The sequence below is a fragment of the Ailuropoda melanoleuca genome, chromosome 4, assembly GCF_002007445.2.
Source record: "Ailuropoda melanoleuca isolate Jingjing chromosome 4, ASM200744v2, whole genome shotgun sequence".
In the NCBI taxonomy this organism is placed as follows: Eukaryota; Metazoa; Chordata; class Mammalia; order Carnivora; family Ursidae; genus Ailuropoda; species Ailuropoda melanoleuca.
The window spans coordinates 138,734,332-138,751,973 of record NC_048221.1 but is presented as its reverse complement, the minus strand read 5'-3'; the positions used below and the strand labels follow the sequence as shown (position 1 = coordinate 138,751,973).

Genomic DNA, 17,642 nt, shown 5'->3' with positions numbered 1-17,642 from the left:
GGCTCTCATCACAAGAGAAATATGGCAACCATGGGAAGTGATGTTAATTAGCCTGACAGCAGTAATCATTTTATTAGGCATCAAGTCATCATGCTGCACACCTTAAATATAAATAATTTTTATTTTTAAGAATTAAAAACAGAAGTGTCTTCGGCGAGACTAATGAGCCTAGTAAGGTGGCCCTGTGGCGGGTAGGTTTGTGTTTTCATCTAGAACAATAGGCAGAAGCTGAGTATCTTAGAGACAGTGTTGTGATCAAGCAGGCAGAGCTCACTGAGGTTTTGACACCTTTATCTCTATAAAACCCCAATCAGTTCTTAAGGTATAGTCAGCATTTCCTATCTGAGTGCATTATGGTGGCAGTTTGCCCACTTAGCAGTCATCTATGCCGTGTACTATGGTAGACCTAGAACAGAGCTGAGTAGGACTCAGGACATGCCCTCACATTGCTCAGGCTGGGGATGACTGAGAAGCATTTGCTGTTTGACTCATTGTATAGAGTGAGTCTAGACCTTAGAAACGGCTTACTTACTCTCTGGCCTAGCAGACTCGCCAGTTACGCTACCATTAATGAAATGCGGGGAAGCATACACTTTCCAAAATAATGCACATGATTTCAATTATATAGCAGTTTGTGTGTCTTTAAAATATTTTTTGAATTATTAAATATTTCCAACATACAGAAAATTATACAAATAATACAGCAAGCACCATAGGAATACATTTGAAATTAAGTAATTATTAACATTTTGACAAATTTCCATCAGGGCTTTCATTTTAGAAAGGAAAAAGATATTTTTAAAAAATAATACAGAGGGGCACCTGGGTGGCTCAGTCAGGTAAGTGCCTGCGTTGGTTCAGTCATGATTTCAGGGTCCTGGAATTGAGCCCCACATCGGGCTCTCTGCTCAGCGGCGAGTCTGCTTCTCCCTCTCCCTCTGTGATCTCTCTCACTCTTGCTCTCCCTCAAATAAATACATTACATCTTTAAAAATAATAAAAATAAAAATTAAAAACAATACAAAAATGAAAGCAGCCCACGTGTCCACCTACAGATGAATGGATAAAGAAGATATATATATATCATATGTACATATGATATATATATATGATATATATGTGATGTGTATCATATATATGATATATATATCATATATACATATATATGCACAGTGAAATATTACTCAGCCATAAAAAGTAAAATCTTGCCATTTGCAGCAGCATGGATGGACCTAGATGGTATAATGCTAAGTGAAATAATAAGTCAGTCAGAGAAAGACAAATACCATATAATTTCACTCATATGTGGAATTTAAGAAATGAAACAAACAATTAAGGAAAAAGAGAGACAAACAAGCAAACAGAAAAAAACCAGACTCTTAACTATAGAGAATAAGCTGTTGGTTACCAGAGGGGAGGCAGAGGGCAAGATGGGGGAAATTGGTAAAGAGGATTAAGAGTATACTTATCATGATGAGTACTGAGTCACGGATAGAATTGTTCAATCACTGTATTGTACACCTGAAACTAATATAACACTGTACATCCATTATACTGGAATTTTTTTAAATTGTAATTAAAAATTTTTTTAAATTTTAAAAAAGAGAAAAAAAATTCAGAAATAATCAAAGCCCTCTATAAATAATATGAATATTGTTTTGCCTGCTTATAATTATATAAGTGGCATGTGCTACTTTTCCTTCAATAACTAATTTTTTTCACTTAATGTGTTGTTTGAAATCTTCACTGACATTCATACAGCCCGTGTACGGTACCTTTTCACTGCTGTATAGTATTCTACTATTTGACTATATATGATCATTTGTGTATCTCTCAGCTTGGGATAGACATTCAGGATGTTTCTAGGTTCTCACTATCGCAAACAGTGCTGCATTGGTGTTTTTGCAAGAACTCCTCGGCACAGGCACAAGAAATTCCCTCGGGTAGATCGCTGGAAGTGAAATTGCTGAGTCCAACCGTGCAGCTCGGCACCTTTGCCAGATAGAGCCAAACTGTTCTCTGCACACCGATCTGCCTTTCCACACAGTGGCGCGTGGCGGTCCTCACTGCTGCACATCTTCCCTGATACTGGGCATTGAAAGACTTGAATTCCTGCCCATTTGAGAGTGTGAGATAGAATCGTGTTGTTACTCTCGCGTGTGCATGTCCCTGGGGTTGAACTTGGCCTCGTAGATTTGCTGTCCTTTCAAGTCTCCTGAGAAGCATCTCATTGCTTTTTTTGCTCACTTTTCTCTTTGTTTTTGTCTTTCCTTACTTTAGAGGAGTTTCTTGTATATTCTTTTTTTTTTTTTTTTACTTTTCTGCTAACATCTTAATTAAAAGATAAGTCACACACCATACAGCTTTCTCATTTGAAATACACCATTCAGTGGCTTGTAGTATACTCAAAGACTTGTGTGTCCATCACTATAATCAATCCCAGAACCAATTTCTAGAATTCCAGAAATTTTTCATTAACTCCCAAAAAGACTCTGAATACTTCAGGCATCGTCCCCACTCTCCTCATCTCCCCCAGCCCTAGGCAACCACGAATCTTTTTTCTATTCCTCTGGATTTGCCTATTCTGGACATTTCATATAAATGGAATCATACAACATATGGTCTTTTGTAATTGGCTTCTTTCATTCACTTAGCATATTTTCAAGGTTTGTCCATGTTGTGACACGTATCCGTGCTTATTTTTTTATGTAGTAAAGTATACACAACATAAAATTTACCATTTTAACCATTTTAAGTGTATAATTCAGTCCCATTATGTACATAGTGATGCCACCATCACTGCCACCCATCTCCAGAACTTGTTCATCTACCCAAACTAAAACTTTATATCCATCAAACAAAAACTGCCCATCATCCCTCTTCCCCCGGACCCTGGCAACCATCCTCCTACTTTCTGTCTCTATGAATTTGACTAACTCCAAGTACTTCCTATAAGTGCAATTAGACAGTATTTGTCCATTTGTGACTGGCTTACTTCACTTAGCATGATGTCTTTGAAGTTCATCCGTGTTGTAGCATGTGCCAGAACTTCCTTTTTAAGTCTAAATGATATTCCATTGTGTATATATACCACATTTTGTTGATCTTTCATTCATTGATGGACACTTGGGTTGTTTCCACCTTCTGAATATTATGCTGCTATGAACACTGGTGTACAAATATATATTTGAGTCCTTGCTTTCAATTATTCTGGATATTTACCCAGCAATAGAGTTACTGGATCATATGATAATTCTATGTCTAATTTTTTAAGGAGCTGCCATACTGTTTTCCTGTTTATATATTCCTAACACATTTTACAGGTTATATTTGTTACAAATATCTTCTCCCAACACGTGGTTTCTTTATTGTACAGGATTTTCATTTTAATATCTAATTTATGAATTTTTCCTTCATGGCTTTTGCTTCTTGCATCTTGCTTAAAACCCTTTCCCACCCCACTGTTAGAAGATATTCCTCTCTACTTCCACATTTCCCATGTAACTCTTCAACCTACTGGAGCTGACCTCTTTCTATGTTGTGAGGTAAAGATCTAATGTAAATTTTTTCCCATATTGATAGCCAAATGTCCCAACTAGACATTCCCAACTTATTTGGAAATCTACCTCCACCCTAGGTCGACTTCCCACATGGGTCAGTTTCTGGGTTTTCTGGTCTGTTCAAGTGATCTGCTTTCCATTCTAACCTCAATACCCTGTCTTAATTACAACAGCTTCTTAATAAATCTTACTATTTAGAGAGCAAGACCCACATCATATTCTTTTCCTTTAAAATTAGCCTGACTATTTTTGGTCCCTTACTCTTGCACATGAATTTTAGAATTCTCTAATCAAGTTTCATGAATTGTGTGGAATGTATAGGTTAATATTAAATTTGTACTGAAACTTTTGTGATTTTGTCCCTTCCTATCCATGATACCGAGATCCCGACTCCAACTGCTCTGTTTTACCAATAAGGACCCCATTGTCATTCCCCTGACCTTACAGGGAATGAGAGGAAGAACCAGTCTAGAACCCCAAGTCCCCATGCCCAGAGCCATCTGTTGGAATTAAAACAGTCTCTGAACCCTTGGTGGTCAGTGAAGAGGAACAGAGGCCGTGGCCGGGAGGAACGAGAGTGACCCAGGGTAGCGGAAGGACACGGCATTGGGGTCAGAGGCTGTGCACGTGGGCCATACTGACGCAGGCTCACCAACCCACAGGAAACCAAAATACAGAAACCAGAGTGCCAATGTACTAACTCACTGTTAAAACAAAATATGACCACTGAGGACACAGCACCTACTTCCTATAGCTAAATATTTGTTCTGTGGAGGCAAAGGATACGGAAGCCAAATTAGAAGTTTGTTCTGTGACCTCAGAGCGAGAGCATGGAGGATGGTCTATGATTCGAATGTGTCCTGATGTCAGGTGTACCCGTTTCAGAACAGGGCACTGTCAGCACTGGAGGTGGATGGTCCTGGGGAGTGAGGGAGCACTCTCCCTGCAAGGGCTAGATAGACATCAGTGTCTGCCCCTGAGTCCCTTCCCTTCCAGCACATTCTCCTCCACAAACACACACTCTTTCCTCTGACATGCTCATACTGTGACCTGATTGGAGCCAGGCTCTTTTGCTCCCTTCATTTGAATTATAGTTTAAAACTGAAATTGGGTTTTTTCTAATTACTTGTCTGGAAGAAGCTCTATTTGACCCACAAAGAAACCAAGGATCAAAGAAGGTAAGGGATTCACTTATTCAAGGCCGCCCAGTCATCAATAGCCTGCACTGCATTTCAAGTCAGGTTTTAATCCAACGGAAAGGGAGAAATATCTGAAAATACCCGAAGGTTAAGTGACTGCAGTTGGCACCTAACCACATCAACCTCTGAGGTTAGGAAACTTGGAAGTGGAGACGCCAGCTCCCACCCTGCTTGGCTTCCCACGGCGCCTGTTCCAAAGTGCGCTCATGCAGGTACCTCACACTTGCTGACGGCCAGCCTCTGCCCCCACCCCACATGGTCCCAAACACACAGGAGGCATGAGACACCAAGCTACATTTTGGCCTTTTCCCATCAAGTCACTTGTCAACCCACACAGGGTCTACTTCCAGGGAAACATTGGGGGGTCCTTTCCTCTAGGGTCCATGGCCCTCCTCTCCCTGCCCCACATGCTGGACCTTTCCCACCCCTTGGAACACCACCCCACCCTGGAGCCGCTGCTCCCAGTCCTTGGGATGGTGATGATCATTATTTCTGGCCCCATCCCCAGGGCAAACGTATGTCCTACCAATGCATCTTGGACCAGCATACATTTCTGTGACAATAGCCATGGCCCTCATCAGAAGTGTGGGGTCTCTTTGCTAGCAAAGCCTCTGTACCTTCTCCCCTGTGACCAAAGATGCCCTCCCTGCCAGGACTTTAGAGCAGAAGGAAAGAGAGAATAAGGCCAGAAGAAAATTCCATCTGGATGCACATTTAACAGGTAGGTACTGAGTACCTGGTGGACAGACATGGTGCAAGGAATTGAGCCCTGAAAGAAGTCAGGACACTAGGGTTCTAGTTCCCCTGCTACCAACTCAACCAGTGGCCTGGAGACTGTCCGTTTCGCCTCTCTTTGCCTTGGTTTCCCCATCTGCAAAGGAGGAGGGTTTGGGCTGGATGATCTCTGAGCTCCCTTGTATCTTTGGTAGCTCATGATTCTCTGGCATGAGCATTTTCACGTACTGTTCAAAAATGGCATAAAATAAGTAATAAATTTACTAGAACATATACAAAGAACTATATAAATGCCAAGTCCTCTTAAGGTTACTTCAAAACTATTGCAACGTGATTCTGGATAATTTCATGGAGGTCATCTCTAAATGACTTATAAGAATGGATGATCGCCCTGACCATAAAATATCTGAGTAGGAAAGGAAAAGGAAGTGATGCTATAGTTTAGGCATTCTGATGATTGTTTTAAGTTATGTTTTGACTCCACGGTAGGAAACAATAGCTGCTTGTACAATGTCCAATTGAGTTGTCCGTATTCACAGGTATATCACAGACATTTCTCATGGGGTAATGCAACCATGTTTATTTAAGATTGCTATGTTCAAGGCAACAGATTCAGAATGTTTATGTTGTACTGACAAATTCAATTTTTCTTTAAGATTTTATTTATTTATTTAGAGAGAGAGTGTGCACATTTGAGAGGAGTAGGGGCAGAGGGAGAGGGAGGGAGAGAGAGAGAGAGAGAGCAGTGGGAGAGAGAGAATCTCAAGCAGACTCCCCATTGAGTGCAGAGCCTGACACGGGGCTCCATCCCAAGACCCCGGGATCATGACCTGAGCCAAAATCGAGAGTTGGCGTCCAGTGACTGCGTCACCCAGGCACCCCTGACAATTCAATTTTAAATCTGTTTCTGTTGAAGTTTCTTTCTTTTCTGACTTCTCTGGGCTTCCTTGTTTTCTCAGGAGTTCCTGAGCTGGGCGCATGCGCATTAAGAGGCTTATAAATCACTTCAGGGAGTCCTTAACCCCTCAAGCCGTAGAGTATGTACACTCTTACATAGCCGCTTTCATCTGATTTTCAAAGGGGTCCTTGACCCAAACTATGGCCTCTGAGGACGCTCCCTGTTCTTATGCGGGAGAGAACATTTTTCAGGCAAGACCTGTATGTGAACAAGCAGCCTGGCACAAAGAATCCTGATTTCGGCATCAGAGAGACCCGGAGGAAATCACCTTGCCCGCTGAACTTTACTTTTGGACCAGTTACCTCCGTACTGTGACTCTCAGCCGCCTCAGGTCTGCGAAATGTGGGTCATAGCATTTGCCCTCTTGGTGGTGTTCGTGTGAGGATGGAATTATTTCCTGTCTGTCAACCCCAGCACACGGCTGATGCTCCATGGATGGCAGAATCTATGAAGCCCGTCAACATCGAGCAACACCAGAGCTGCCTCCCTGTGCCTCCCAGAGCACACCCCGTAGGACCTCACATCGCCTCAGAAATGAAACACCAGCGCCAGTCAGTCAACTCTACCTCTTTGAACTCAGTGTGTCATGGCCTCCAGAAGTCAAATTTCCCCTCCTCATGTGGCTTCCGTGAGGGCTGAGAATTTCTGTGTACCACATGTCTACCCTCGGGGTTCCAGCACCACCCCTCATGCAGACATTATAAGAGGAGAAACGGTGTCCACACCTACCCCAGCATTTAACCTTGATGCTGTTTTCTCCTCCCACCTTTGCCAACAAAGCCACTTCCTTGTCCTCGAGGCACCTACGGATCCCACTTGTACTTCCTCCTTGACTTTCATTTCTCATACCTTGTCTGTGCTAGAAACAGCTCCCACTTCCTGCTAGCCCAGCACTCTCTGAGCACTTCCTCCCCTGCCCAGATCTCCAGGGGAGCTTCTAAACTGTGCGGGCAGCTCGATTGAAAGCCAGCAAGTTGGTAGGCTCCTATCAAACATGCTGGAGGCCAACAGTTAGGGGCAGTGGAGACCTCTAAGCAAAATCAGAGAAATCAAGTTCCTAGAGCTTGCTGCCTAACACTTCCTATTTTCCTGGAATGAGGACTAGGGGTCAGTGTTCACACTCAGCCCCACCACCACCTCACCGAACCTCTGTGAGCTTCAATCTAGAAATCAGATTAAGACACAGTCTGGATTCAAACACAATGACAAGGCGGTCATTTAATAAATTCTGTGGTCAGAACAGCCAAGAGCTGCAGGAGGGAGAGAAAGGTGGGATCCTTTCTGGGAACAATGGAGCTGAGCCCTTTCAACTCCTATGAGCTTAGAAAGGCCTCACAGAATTGGGATAGGTTTATATGATAAAATTGTTATATAATAATAACAACAGTGACCACCTTTTGTGGAGTATCAACTTGTTGTCAGGTGCTAAACCTGCATTATTTTTTATCCTTGCAATAGGGACATTATTATTATCATGGTGCAGGTGTGGAGTATGAGGTCAGGGGTAAATGACTCCCCTTCATGGTCCTGGCAGATCCAGGTCTGTCTGGTGCCATCACTGCTACCACACCCCCTCTCCCGATGCTGTTGCTTATAGCTCTAGAAGAGTTTTCATAAAGCCACAGGTGGTGTTAGGTATTGTATAAGATGATGAACCAGGGAGCCTCTGGCTTTTCCTTTCTCTTTCTTATAACACATCCCTTCTTTAGGGACATGGCCAGATCTAAATCTTGGAAAGAGGCATAAACAGACATGTAGCCAGGGAAAGGGTTACTCAGACCCCAGCTGGCTCCAGCCTGTCCATGGAGTCTGGAGTCTTCCCCACTAGAAAAGAAACCCATGTCAAGAAACCCAAGCCTAATAAGGAATGGTGACAGCATCCCGATGGTCTTGGTGACTTCCCCAGGGGAGCTGGCCATACCATCACAGAACTCTCAGAACCCTCAGACTCAGTCAAATAGCAGCGCCTGCATCTCTAGACCTAAAATCTGTTGAGCGTCCAGAAAAACAACATTTTCATGCTGGTTCTGTTGAAAGACATTTTGCAAAGTCGGAGTTCTATGTTCAGTTGATTAGACTGATGGGTTTGGCCCTTGGCAGGGTCCAGAATGGCAGATGCCCAAAGCCTCCCTCTGACTCCCAGCAGGTATTAGCAGGTGACAGTCCCGGCTGGCTCCTTTCAAGGAAGGGGGTGCACCAAACTGCCGAAAGCTTCTGAGAACTGAAACAAGGGCATCCCTGGGGGCCATTGGATTTGCCGATGGAGCCGCCCCCCAAGTGACTGCCTATTAGCAATGCCACAGAGGGCAGGGCATTCCTTCATCGAAGCCCTAGAGGGTCACTGCCAGCTAGTGCGAAGCCTCTGCTCTGGCAGTTAGGAGCGCTGTGGCCTCAAAGAGGTTCTTTCAATTCTTCAGACCTTTGTTTCCTCCTCTGTAGAGTTAACAGCACCCACCTTGCGAAGTTTTCATAAGAACTAATGAGATGTTGTGGCAATGCCTTGGCACACAGTAAGTCCGCGACACAGGACAGCTGACATTATCACCCTGTCGTTGAGTACGCGACCCTGGAGTGACCAGTTACTAGGCTTCCAAACAGAAAGCCCAAGAATAGGCTTCCCTTTGGTAGTCACAGAACTCTACAGCCACCAAGCTGTGCGTCTGAGGACAGATGCCTAAAAAGCACAGAGGGCAGATGCCTAAAAAGCACCCCCACACACACACCCCGACATGCACGCACACACGCACGCACACATGCGCGTGCACACACACACACACACACACACACATTAGCATCAGGCTCTGAGGGCCAGGTGAAGAATCGTGAGGTTCCTGATGCACAAATCAGATACACTTCTTAAGGGAACTTAAGAAGCATTTCCTTAAGCTTAGCTTCCCTTAATTTCCAGAATCAGGTGCCCCAAATAATCACCCCCAAAGGCTTGAGTCTGATAGCTGCATTAAGTGCTAACAAATTGCTAAAAGGCAGGTGATTGTCTCCTAGTTTCTCACCCCCATGCCTCCCAGGTGGTTTCATCAAATGATTGATAGTCTCCATGGCAACTGCCAAAGCCCTGCACCCCTGAAATCCCCACCCCTCGCCCTCTGCAGCCCAGCTAGTAGGATGGTCCAGACTGCTGAGTTACTGGGCTCTTTCAGATCCCCGAACAAAGGTTATTTTGAAATGGCTTACCCAGCTGGGAGGTGAGTACTTTGTTCCTGAAACCAGGTGCCAAGATGACAAGTACTTCCCTTTAACCGTTGGAGCATTATCAAACAGGGAATCGTGGGTCTGATGAGCATGAGAAGAATCAGACGGATTGAAACAAGGAAGAACCATAACCCGGCCAGCAGCCCATGAGCACTTTTGGAGAAATGTGAGCCAAACGGGCTGTACTAGGCTCCGCAAGTACCATTGTTTATAACATTTATACAATAGCACCACCTGGGAAAGCACTCTTGTTGTCAGGGCTTAAAAAAATACTTTGCTGAAATCAGCACAGCACAGCCAGTGGAAGGACAGTCCCCTGCTCACTGCAGAGACTGTGCTGCCCCCCTTTCCATCTTCAAAAAGGTTGTTTCAAGTACAATGAAGCAGCAAAACCAACAAGAGAAAATCACAAACTATAAGTGGCTACGAGGAGTTCAGGGAGGAGGAGAAATCAAGCTTTTCTGACCTGCAGAGTTCCCTGCCAGACAAATGACAATGACAGGGATTGAAATTAAAAGGGAAGGGACACAATGACCTTTTCATTTAACTTCAAGGGCAAGTTCCTTTGGTTTGCAGCAACATTTGCCAGCCCCTCACCTAGGATTCTCCCCAGGGATCCAGGAGACATTTCAAGCCTCTCAAAAGAACCCACAAAATGGCTTTAGAAATAGGATTAACCTTTTGCAAGGTGAGAAGTCTGGCTTCCTTATTTATCTTCGGGAGAAAGGGGAAATACAGGAAGCAAGAGGAGAAATATGGCACGACGACGAACACCACCAACAAAGCAAGTTAATAACTCTGAACACCAAAGAATAATACACCTGCTTCTCATTCACTCAACCAGGGTTTGTTAACTATTCCCTCCCAGACACCGTGGGAGTGACTGGGAAGTCAAAGTGAATAATTCCGGGTCTGTGCCCTTGAGGAGCCCACATGGGACACACAGACACGAAGCAAACAACTATAGTACTTGTGACCAACACCCCACCAGGGGTAGGAGCAGGTGATATGTCAACCAACCCCTCTACTCTGACGTTTAAGGACAGGGGGATTTTGCTGTATGGACACAGGTGGAGAGAGGATAAGAAAGAATGGTGTTGGAAGTCCAGAAATGTCGGCTTCCAACCACATCTTGAGGCACACCTTTTACTTCCTTAGCGTCTTATCACAATGCCTGCCACCTGATACCACAGAGCAGTGCAAAGATCGATGAGGAGATGTGGGAAACCATCTGAGAATTTTTAGAAGAGATCCTAAAATCATGACTCTTGAGAGCTATTTTCTAATAGCCAGACTTTCAGTCCAAATCAACAAGATTCCATCTGGCACCATTTTTGTTACCGATTCAAATTAACTGCCATTTTTTTTTTTTGAAAGTATACCTATTTCCTTAAAGATTTTCAAATATATCTCTGGGTTATCAATTAAGGAGTATTTACTGAACACCTCCCATGTACCATATCCTGTTTGACATCTATAAATAAGTCTTAAAAAGTGCAACTAAGCAAGAGTCTATCAGTGGCATCAATCTTTGGTTTCCCCTTTCATTTGTATTCATTTGGTACTCGCTAAGTAAGTGCAATTTTTTCTTCAAGAAAAGATTTAGCCAATTTTGCTTCTCTGTGCTTTTGTGTTCTGTGCAAAGAGACCAACTTGCAGTAGAAATAAGGACAACGGCATTTGGCAAGAGGAGTAAATGTTGTATGTGGGGATTGGGGTATTACCAGCCTCCAAAAATGGATTTACAAGATAAAATCCAACATTTGACGTTTATGGTATTTCCAACAGCAACGGATTTGAGAGAATCCATTGGTCAGAAGAATTAACAAAACATCAGGAGTCTATCAGGTAGCCCAGGTTCACACATGCAACAGAACCCACACCTTCCCCTGCACACACGCCCATCCTTGGCCCTCCTGCGAAGCTTCCCAGAAGGGGTGACCAGCCTTCCCTGGGGCTCCGTGACAATGCACTGACTCAGTGCCTTTCCCCTCTCTTGTCTGAGTTGTATCTGGGCACTGTTTTTCCCTTCAAGGGGACAGAAAAGAAAGAAGGCCAGGGTTACTGGTGCATTACATGATTGAGAAATGTGTGCCATTTAAAGCCATTTCATTTCCTGCTTGATACCACAAAGAAGCTTTTTAATAAAGTTAGCCTCTCCTTTCCTTAATGTCACTGTGCATCTGGCTTGTTTTGCCCATTTTTTGTTTTCAAAACTGGGTATGATCATGGAACCCTTGTTTCCATTGCCTGAAACAACCGTATTTCAAGACAATTAATTTCGACAAAACACATCGGTGGGCACCCAGAGGCGGACAGAGAAGAGGGGTCAGGCATGTGAGGATGACCCGGTGGGAGCAGAAGGCAGCAGGCAAGGGGACCCAGGTCTTCACCCTGCTGTGAAAGGGCCCGGCAGCCATGAAGTTCCCAGGGAAAGCTGAACCCTCAGGCTTTGGAGGGACAATGAACAGTAAGCAGCTCCCAGAGCAAGGGCCGCCCTCTGGCATTTGCCCATTCTTACCAAGCCCCATGGTTGGCATGTGACTTTTCCCAGCTACAACCAGAAAAAGAAACACCAAGAATTGCTTTAAGATTTCCCCCAGGAGAATTCCCAAAGCAGGGAGAACCCATACCTTACATCAGCATTGCTCTGGCCAAACCACACTGTTGCTGCTAAAACCCAAGTTCTCCATGTGACTCATGGAGTATCTAGTTTAAAATAATTAGAGCTGCTGCCTCTTCTGTCTCCCCTATGTACCAGGCACTCCCATTTAATCTTCTTGACATCTTGCAAGATAGATGTTGCTGTCTCTCTTTACGGGTGAGGAAACAAAGGGAGGCGTAAGGAGGCTAAGTGGTTTGATCCGGGTCAACGGATGATGACGTCACACCAAGTGGTGTGTATCCAAGTCCATGCTCTTGACTACCATCCACACTGCTCCAGGGCTTCCTCGTCTACCTCTCAAATACCTATGTTTGAGAAAGACCCAATCCCAGGAGTGTGGCCATACGTGTTCTTTCAGTATTTACTAAGACTCTACTGTTCTGCGGGATCTTGAGATGAAGGGAAAGTGTGTGTGGCGTGTCCTCTAGAACTGCATTCTCTCATAGGGTAGCTACTAGCTGCATGTGCCTACCAGATCACTGGAAGCTTGGCTAGTCTGAATTGAGATGTGTCAGGTTTGTAAATGCAAACCAGATTTCAAAGACTTGGAATGAAAAAGAGCGAAAAATATCTCACTAATGATTTTTCTATTATTAGGTGTTGAAATAATATTTTTACTATACAGGATTAACTAAAAGATAGTTTTTCATTTATTTCCATGAGTTTCTTTTTATTTTTTAAAAGGCAGCTTCCCGACAGTTTAAAGTTACAAATACGGCTCACATGACGCTTCTCTTGGGCAGCGCTGCTCTCAAGGCACATACCTAGAGAAGAAGACGAGTGAATGGAGCTGTCCCCATGACATAGGTTGTTAAAGACAGTGAAGGAAGCACACGACGAAGGCCCTGGGGGTGCACGTGAAATGCCACGCTCAGGCCAGAAGAGCTCAGATATGACGATTCAGCCCTTCTTGTTGTGGTCTAGCTGACTGGAGAGAGAACCTGCCACACTTATGGCCTGTCCTATAAAGACTCAACACCCCGATAAAGTTACAGGGACTGGATTAGCAGTAGGACAAACGCAGGCAGCAAGAATGCGAGAGTCATTTCTGGACGCTGGCATCAGCTCAGATCCGAGCTCTGCTCTGGTTTTTCACCTTGATCTGGGCTTTATTGCAAAGTGTTCCAGACCCAGAACCTCTGTCCTCGTGGCCAGGAGATGTTCAAATCTCACTTGCCTTGTTTTACCACCCTCCTGGTAGATCAAATGTCTTTGCAGACTGTGACATACACTCTTTGCTGCCTATTCGGTACCCATGCCTCCCTTGTTTCTTGCTAGAAGAATCTCACTTTGGTAGCTGTAGGACAGGCCCAGGTGACAGCCATGATTGGTCTAAGCCAGTCTTAACTCTTCTGCTCCTCACTCCCCAGCCTCCCTGGCAGCAAGGCGGGCGTCACCTGGTCCCAGCCACGAGAACAAAGCAGGGCTCAAAATGTCTCTCCTTGCCACTTTCATCCTGCTTCCGACATGACAGCTGCGGCTATAACGGCCATCTTGCCACGGTTAGCAGAACTCCAAGAAAATTGCAGAAGTTTGTCACTGATACCACTGAGCTTCTGAACCAGGGCCAGCACCCGCTTACCTCTAGTCGTCTTCTTTTATGAGGAGAAGCAAAATCCTTGTTATTTAAACCACTGCAGTCAGAGTCAGATATGCTGTTACTTGCAGCCGCTGACATTCCCGATTGATAGAAACCAAACCCAAAAGGCGAGAGTCGTTTGTCGGAAAGCTTAGACGACTCCCCAGCACCCCAGTCACCACTACACCGCTCTGTGCCCGGTGGCCTGTTCAACGGCCATTCCCAGGGAGCGCTGCGTATTCCTTCCCTCCGTGTATCCCTGCGACCGTTCGAGGTGGAACACTGGAGGGTTCAAGGGGATCGTTATCATTGAAGATCCACACAGAAAGTTCTTATCGTCAGATAAACTTCACGGTCACAGAGTAGGTGTCTCTTCTCCACGGTAACATGCATAATTTTTTCACCTCCCCTCCCCCAACTCATGAGAACTGACACAGGATAATACATCGCTCAAAAAAATAAATAAATAAAAGGCCATTCTCTCGCCTCAGAAGCTCAAAACCAAATATTTCTTGTTTCTTTTTTTTTTAAAGACAGACTTGAAAGATGCTAAGAGAGTATACCTTTGATGTTCTCACCACAAAAAAAAAATTGTGATTATGTGAGGTGATGGATGTATTAACTAACCTTCTTGTGGTAATTGTTTCCTGATGTATACATGGATCCAATCACCACCTTGTACACCTTAAGCTTATACCATGTTATACGTCCATTTGATCTCTCTCAATAAAGCTGGGAAAAAGAAAACCCACAGCCTTCCTTTTCCTGCCCTGTGGCAAACCCTGTTTGGCTGCCCACCCACTGGCAATTCTCTCTCGCTGCCCACTGTTCGAAGCCCAGCTGTGCTGAGATCTGGGGAGCCCTGGACCTTCAGGAGCAGGTCCTGGTTATCCAAGCTGATGGTGGCACTGCCCTCTCCCTGGACGGGGACTGGTGTAGGGACAGACAAGAAGCTTAATTCTGGCCCACGATCTGAGGGAGGGAGTCAGCTGGGAGGCTTCTGAGAAAGCCTTCCTTCCTCTGAAAAGAAGCATGCAGAGGAGGGGCTGCAGAAACCACAGAACTGAGTCTCTCGACACCAGAGTCGTGTATTTTTTGCTCCTGTGAAAAGTCCAGGGCAGCTCTAAGTGGCTGGGACGGGGCGGTGGGAGAAAGAGCCTTCTGCTCCATGCGGTTAGCTGGACACGCAGACCCCAGCCAGCAGCAGCGACGCCACCCTCAGACCGGCTTCCTAAGCCGCCTGGGGGGGCACAGCCCAGGGAGCCCAAGGGGGGGAGCTTGGTCTGTGTTCCTTGACAGCATCTCCCACAAGCACGCCTCCATGACCCCCTGAGCAGTAAACGCGCATGAGTCACTCTCTGCTGAGCTCAAGAACTCTCCAGCACCGCCTGACCCGAGCTCGCTCGTGGGGAGAGGGGGGCAGGCATACAATTGGTACTCACATTCCTTTAGTCAAACTTATTCACATGGCCATGCCCCACGGCAAGAGAGAGTGAGAGATGGACTCTAGCTGTGTGTCCAGAAAGAAAAGGAAAGCTTTGCTACAAAATGAAGATACAGAGCACCAGGCTCGTAATGACTAAGAATTTCAAAACGGGGATGCAGAGCATTAACTCACGTGCAGGACCCTTCTAAGCGCAGGGCTCCGTGCAACTGCCCAGGCCATACACCGTGAATTTAGCCCTGGGCAGCGGCGGCGTCCCTTACCTGGCAGGTGACACCATCTCTTTGTTCCCTGACCCCTGACTTCTGATGGGACCCATGGCCTGTACCACGTTTTCCCATCCACATCCTACTATTCGGTACTGTCTTTCTGTAACTCCGCGGGATTAGGACTCATGCCACAGACCTGGGAGCCCCTCCCTGAGGCACCACGGCCCCTTGCGTGGCTCAAGGTGAGTGTCGCTTCATCAGATTGATTCTAAATGTTCAGAGTAACAATTTCACAAAGAAAGAAAAAGCACACAGATTTGAAGGTCTGATGTGCTTTGAAGAAAAAAAAAAGCCACTAAAATCAGTTTGGCAAATTGGGTGAAATTTGTGGCCTGCTTTCCTTGACAGCATCTCCTAAAACGACAACCTAATGTCTCTATGAACAGTTGCATTTTTATTGGATGATCGCAGTAAAAGTGCACAAAATAACTCTCTGCTGAAATCAAGAATTCTCTGGCACCACCTGAACCAAGTTCATTTGTGTGTTTTAAAACAATTTGCATTTGGCCCCGTGCTCTGTTGTTCTTGCCGGCATCACCCCCACGGCGCAAGTGTGGGATGGCTCAGCAAAGGCGCCCATCCCCGCTGCCAGCGTGGCCTGCAAAGCCCATCACGGCCTCAGTCACTGGCCTTACAGCCATGTCCATTATCCCCTCCCTTCCAGCCAGCTCACCTAACAGCCACAGCAGTGCTTTCCAGAAAGGGTACAGTCAGGTACACGAACAGCTGCTTCCTGAGCACAGCAAGTCCAGAGGAGGGAACCAGCAGCAGAGGGGGGCAGGGGCCAGGCCAGGCTCTGAGCTTCCAGAAAAACACCTGGACCTCATCCATTCCTTACATTGGGATGATGATGGTGATGGCAGCTTCCTTTCAAGGGTATCATTTCCTTATTGAGGGGAGTAAGATGGTATTTGCAACTGTTCTTGACTTTTCCACCTTGCAAAGTGTGCCTGGCCGAGGGAAGCCATGGTCCAGGCACATGGTTGTGAACAGAGTGGACACTTTGGGTGATAAAGGTAGACCTAAGTTTTAAGAAGGGAGCGGTGAAAATGTTCTTAGATCCATTTATCAGGATCCACACATGCATGCATAACACACACACACACACACACACACACACACACACACACACACACACCGATTACAGAGAATCTACTACACGGCAGGGACAATGCAAACTCCTTCTATTATTATCTCCCTTACAGTCCTGCAGGTGCTATAGTGATCCCCATTTCACAGGTGAGGAAACTAAGGCTTTTAGAAATAAAGAAACCCATCCAAGGTCAACAGTATTTCAGTAGCAGAACCGGGAAACCAGTGCAGATTTGGCTGAACCCAGAGCGTGTGTCTTTCCTTGCTACCGTCTGCTGCCCGCAGGACCCCACAGGACCATGGCTCTCCCAGGCTCGGGGCTCAGACTCACACAGGTCCCCCTCTTTGCCCCTGAGCAAAGTCTGTAGCATCTGAGATGGGGGTCACACATGCTCATTTAGAGAATTAGGGGAAAACAGAATCCTTATAAAAGAGACAAAAAAAATCCCATGATTGTCTCATTTCCCAGGGATAACCGCTCTCCATATCCTGGTGCATTTTCTCTAGTCTTTTCATGATGCGCGCACACACACACATAGGTATACGCCCTACATACATGTTTTTACATGATGAGGCTCTCATTATACCGAAAACTAACATTCCAGCATAGACATCTTCCCGTACCCTTACCTACTCTTCAATGCGATTTTAATGGCTTCTAAAATATTTTAAAGTATGTATGTAAATACCAGAATCTATTTCGGACATTAAGATTTTTTGTTTCCAATTTTATACCTATTAGTGAGATAAATTTTAAAATGAAATCCTCGAACATAGGTCTTTATGAACACATCAAACTAGTTCCCGAGAAGAAATTTCTAGGAGTTACAATGCTGAGTAAAAGCCTGGGAACATTTGTAAGACTCTTGATCAATATTGCCAAATTGCCCTCTAGGAAGGCATTTCCAAGTCATGCTATCTTTGTCGGTTG

The 17,642-nt window shown here is 45.3% G+C and overlaps 1 protein-coding gene across 6 annotated transcripts in view; it reads right to left on the bottom strand.

The window, feature by feature from the left end:
• LOC109490461 overlaps positions 1-17,642 on the bottom strand; it is a 252,703-nt gene that overhangs the window by 141,710 nt on the left and 93,351 nt on the right. The window contains exon 1 of one of the 6 annotated variants that reach the window (XR_004625103.1): positions 9,645-17,366. The exons of the other annotated variants lie outside the window; for them this stretch is intronic. The gene's annotated coding sequence lies outside the window, so the exon portion shown is untranslated. Of the gene's footprint in view, positions 1-9,644; positions 17,367-17,642 lie in introns of those variants that run through there. 6 annotated transcript variants of the gene reach the window in all.